This window comes from Morus notabilis, unplaced genomic scaffold, assembly GCF_000414095.1.
Source record: "Morus notabilis unplaced genomic scaffold, ASM41409v2 Scaffold232, whole genome shotgun sequence".
NCBI lineage: Eukaryota > Viridiplantae > Streptophyta > Magnoliopsida > Rosales > Moraceae > Morus > Morus notabilis.
The window spans coordinates 96,772-102,379 of NW_010366868.1; the positions used below are offsets into that span (position 1 = coordinate 96,772).

Below are 5,608 nucleotides of genomic sequence, written 5' to 3' on the forward strand. Positions count from 1 at the left end.
CGAAGAATTATCCTACTCATAATCTTGAATTGGTAGCAGTGGCCTTTGCCTTGAAGATAAGGAGACATTATCTTTATGGTGTGCAATGTCAAATCTTTACTGATCATAAAAGCCTCGACTATTTCTTCACTCTGAAAGAACTTAATATGAGGCAACGCAGATGGTTAGAATTAGTAAAGGATTATGACTGTGAAATCCTTTACTACTGTGAAAAGGCCAATAGGGTAGCTGATACTTTAAGTCGTAAGACTACCGAATTAAGCCATCTGTCGTTTGACAAATTTCTAACACCTTTACAGATAGATATATGTTCATTGGGATTGGAGCTAATCACGGGAAAACTAACCACTATGCAGATACAACCATCTATTTTTGACAAGATAGCGAAAGCTCAACGTTAAGATCCTACTCTTGACAAGTGTTGGAAGGAAGCTGAAGAAGGAAAAGAGAGAGAATTTAAAGTCTCGAATAAGGGAATTCTCACATTCCGAGGAAGAATTTGTGTTCCAAAATATGAAAATCGTAAGAATAAAATTCTTTCTGAGGCTCATAGCGTTTTAGACATGTTATTTTCAACCTTTTACAACTATTTAGCCTTATTACGGTACATATCAATAGCTTTGCTCTCTTATTATGTTCATACTCCTATAGCTTTTTAAAATTATTATTGAATATTTTACCAATCCTAAAACAAGTACAAACTAACGTTCTATCTATTTTTCTTATATTAATATCCTTCTGAATTCATTTAAATAGATGGTGATTCCGAGCAACATCTTACATTCAAATAGGAACATTCAAAGTAAAACATAAAACATTCAATGTAATAATTGTGATCAGTATCTATCAAGTTGGCAATAAGATGTCTACAACATAAGTCAGACCATTTGTCCGAAAGCTTAACATTCCAAACAAGTAAAGAATACAGAGGAATAGCTAGAGATATCAAAATATCCAAAACGTCTAGTTCTTTTCCCGCATAATCAAGACCAAGCAACAATACTCGATCAGTTTTCATATCAACTCAACTAAAACATAAAAAGTCAACCAAGTGTGCAAAAGCTCGAGATCAACGGTTGTAAGTAAGAAACTTACTACTTTTCCAAGTGCAATTAGAAAGTTCATTCCACTTATATCTTCATGAGATTTGAGGTAGTAACAGCTGCTTGCAACGACAGACTCGAGTTGATTACTTCGGTCGAGAGCATGGATGGCAAAGAATCCAGAGCTTCCAGTAAAAGGATTCCTGTGCTTCTAATGTACAAATACTGGCACCACATTCATCACCCACACATCTTTACCTTTAAAAGCAGCAGCAAAGGAACCTATGTTAGCCTTCATGTCCATTATGTTCCTAAGTGTGTTTGACTCGATTTTTGGTTTCAACAAATTCCAGTAATTGTCAACTCTTTGCTGCCAAACTTCCAGCAACACGGTCACAAACCAAATTCTTCTACTCATTAGTCATGAACACAAATATTTGGACAATAAATGAAATTTTGCACGTGCAGAGTGATTAAGGCTTAGTTTAGTATTGCTTTTTCATCCCAAGATCAGCTTCTGCTTGTAGCAGAAGCTGATTTTAGTGTTTAATAAATCTCATCAAAAACGCTTTTTGAAGATTTTTTCAAGAATTTACAACCAAAATCAGAAACAGCCTAAAAACAACTTTAGCTTTTAGATTGTACGAGAATCAGCATAATACAATTAATAAAACTTTCATAATACCCATAATACCCTTAATGAAATTTAAAATTTACAATCTTCCTAATTTAAAATTCAGACTCGTAATATAATATAATATAATATAATATAATATAATATAATATTGTAATAAAAAATATCATAATTATATTAATAACTCTAATATTATTATTTTATCATATAATATGATATTATAATTATAATATGATATTGTAATTATTACTTTATAATATATTATATACTATATTGATATAATTATATTTATTATATTAATAATAATATAATAATTAATATAATTAAATATTAATATAATCTTATAATTCAGCACATCTAAAAGCAATTTTTCTAAAATCTACAGCAGTACCGAACTAAGGCTAAGTATAAATGAAGGATTACTGTATCCTTGTCAAACATATCAGTGGAAAATCCAAAATCAATTAGGCGCGAAGCTAGACTGGTAAGTCGAGCTGGCCAAGGAGCCAAATCACTTGCTTTTGCTCTATGGATTTCTAAAAATTTTGAAAATTGTTTGATTAGAATTTATCCAATTTCAAATGAAAATCATGTTATGCATGGCTACGAACACCAAAATGATGGAAAGCTACGCTTCAAAGAAAAAAGGGATAAAATGCATACTGCTAGGACTCTTTTACTCTACACAAAAGATATGACTCCTGGTTCCTTTTAGCAGCTATTTTCCAACACATGCGCTCCACAAGCGCACTCATCTCTATCCTACATCGGGAACAATGCGCGAGCTCGAAAGATCTACTTGGGTAAGGGAGCCTCTTTGTCCCCAAAACACCAAGCATTAATCCGAGCATTCAAACAGCTGCTGCTTGATACAGAAATCTGATCTCGCAATTGATCGTTCAACTGCAACAATTAGTAAAAGAGGAAAAACTAAAGATGGATCCGCAAGAAAATGGCGATAAGAACTAATGAAAAGATTAATGGAGGTTATATAAACATCAAAATAGAGTGAAAGTAAGGGAAAATTATGAAAGGAATACAGTATTTTTAGTGATTGAATCACATAGACTAATAAGAAAGACAAAACTCCACATCCCAATTTCCACTAAATTAACAATACCAACCACAAAAGAAAGGGTATTTTCATTCATACACTCTCCAAAAAGAAGCATTAGAAGCATCTTATATAACCACATTCTTACCTTTGCAATCTCATCCTTCAGCTTTCTATTAACTGACTTCATCAAACTCATTTCTGCACAAAACCTTAAAAGACAATGAGAAAAATGAAAAGACAATTTGGGTGTAAAATACTGACAACAGACTTGATAGTTGATATATAAATGAATTAAGTTCATTAACCATATATTATTCTCCAAAAAGTATATTGTATCATCCAATTCTGGTCAGACTTCTCAGTTGCAAGGTTGGTATGGGGAATATTTGCTTTCCATACCTCATCTATGCTCTTAGGCCACTTGATTGGAATCTGTTACAGTAGAGATATTAGTATTTAATGCTCAGAACTGAAACCAAAATGGTATATAAGTTCATCTGATCCCATAAATCTATAATAATTTCCCTTAGTGATCATTTGAGACTATTTAATGAGATTTTCTCTTCAGAAAAAAAGCTTCATATGCTAATATATTCAAAATTCCAAATGTACGCAAACAATATATATTATACTAAGTTATTTGCAACAAAAATGCTAAATGGCTCCATGTGTCTATGGAGCTGTTTAGATTGCATATCATAATTATAGATTTGAAAGAACAGAGAATACCTTTAGTAGAAAGGAGGAGAGCCATAATTCTTCATTGCCTGGTTTTAATACAACCAAAAACTTGTCTAATAAGATTAGAAAAGTTACAATAACGTATTTAAACCAAAACATATGAATAAAAAACTCACTTGATTTTGCAATAATAGATAAAGCATCTCTTTCAGATCTCTTACATCCTCCTCCATTCGTAAATATTTCTCTTGTAAAAGAGACAAGTGGTCATCCCATTTTGATAAAATAGAATATTTTGTCCTGGTCATCCCAAGACCCATTACTCTCATATGTCCATTCCGATCGAGACCAAAGTTAGAAGCTAGAATACTATTTAGCATATCAATTTCATCGGCAGACAATGTTGGATCTTGTTAACTTTTTTCAAGATTTTCCTAAATATTAAACAACCAATCTTGATTAAAATATGCAGCAAATATTTCAAAAAAAAAAATTATATAGTAGCTTACAAGAATAAATAATTATTATGATAAAAATATACTCTTACAATGACTTCACCGGCAGTTGAATTGATAGGTTCACCATTCTTCTTCTTATGTGCCTTTGTCCAAATAGACACTCAATTCCTTATCAGTCTTATTATATAGCTCTAACAACAAAAGATGAGTTTCTATTAGATTATGAACCTTACAGAAGCTAAAAGCAATAGAAAAAATAGCAAATATAACTTACGAGTTAGAAAAAATAGCAAATATAACTTACGAGTCATACTGTATAACTCTTACAACAAAATAAGAGTTTCTATTAGAATATGAACCTTACAGAAACAAAAACAAAAAACAAAAAATCAAGCATTCCTTATCAATCATATTGTACGACTCCAACAACACAATAGGAAACCCAACTACTTGAAATGGTAGTTTAACAAAGTTAACAAACTGAATAAAGACTAATTTTGAAAACTTCAGGCCTCGTTCGTTTCGCTGATTCGAGTTTAGAATTCGAGTTGAGATGTGATTTTATGTGAGAGCTTTTTACTGTAATAGAAAAGTTAGATGTGACTGTTTGTGAGAGTCTTTTACTGCAACAAAACTCGAATTCTAAACTCGAATCAGCGAGGCCTCAATCTCCTTGTTAGATCAAGGAAAAAATTACAGGGCAAGTCAAATAAATCGCTTAAAAGAAATCAAGATTAAATGAAAATGAACAACTACCCAAGCATCAATAATAACATCAATTTGGTATAAGCAAAACATGCATAAAGATAAAAAATAAAAAAGTAGAACTAAACGCTAATTTTTTTAATCTCAGGACAAACATCAGTGGAAATAGAATAGGCGGAGATAACAAGAAGAAATGTCAGATCAAATGCTGAAAGAAATTACGGAAAATTTGTAGGAATTTCATATTATAACTCACCCAGTTATGAATGCCCAAGGGAAGAACGACTACCACAGTAAAATGACGAAAGGAGCAATGCCTAAACAATGTCGATGCCCAATAACGGAAGAAATTTATGAGAAAAGTTTGAAATACACCACCATAATGAAGAATCTCGCCAAATTTTGTGCAAAGACACGATGTGCAAACAAATTACAAATCAAAAGCCAAAGAAAATCACGCAATAGTAGCAACACTCACCAAAATCCTTGCAAAGATTCTGACACCTAAGGAAACAATCCCGCCCCTCGCCAACCCATTTCGTTCCCGGGGGAGTTCTGAGCATCCCACATCTGCCTCGCTTGATGGTAGCTCTTCCCCCTTGAGATCCGGACACAAGTCGACAACCACAAGGTCCTCCATCACAGCAACTCTCGCGACTTCCGGTCCCATCCAACACCCATGAAGATCGGCCGGCGACGGCCCTCGGACAACGAACGGCGGCAAGCGAACCGGCAACACATCGGCCCGCCGGCCTCGACCCCCTTTTTTTCTCTACTGTTCTTTCTCTCGTTCTCTCTCTCAACACGCGTAACGTGAATGTTTACGTTTTAATTACATGATGTGTCAATGTTTTTTCCCTTGAAAGGACGAAAATGAAATTTTCATTCCGCGCTCATTACTTTTGGCAAAATTTTGGGAAAAAAGATTTTCTTTTGAAAGCAGACAAAAAACAAAGGCCCGTTTAGTTTGTTGATTTGAATTTTTAATTCGAATTGAGAAGTAATTTTATATGAGAGCTTTTTACTGTCG

At 33.3% G+C, this 5,608-nt stretch overlaps 1 long non-coding RNA gene across 2 annotated transcripts; it reads right to left on the reverse strand.

Annotated features, from left to right (window-relative positions):
• Positions 1–843: 843 nt before the first annotated feature.
• LOC21411405 lies at positions 844–5,395 on the reverse strand. 2 transcript variants are annotated; one of them, XR_002903369.1, is made up of 8 exons: positions 5,057–5,395; positions 3,963–4,064; positions 3,592–3,849; positions 3,464–3,501; positions 3,134–3,166; positions 2,880–2,943; positions 2,341–2,580; positions 844–1,301 (listed from the first exon to the last, which is right to left on the reverse strand). It is a non-coding gene; the product is annotated as an uncharacterized LOC21411405 (long non-coding RNA). The 2 variants fall into 2 exon arrangements; XR_002903368.1 differs by lacking the exons at positions 844–1,301; positions 2,341–2,580; positions 2,880–2,943 and having other exon boundaries at positions 2,950–3,166.
• Positions 5,396–5,608: the final 213 nt, after the last annotated feature.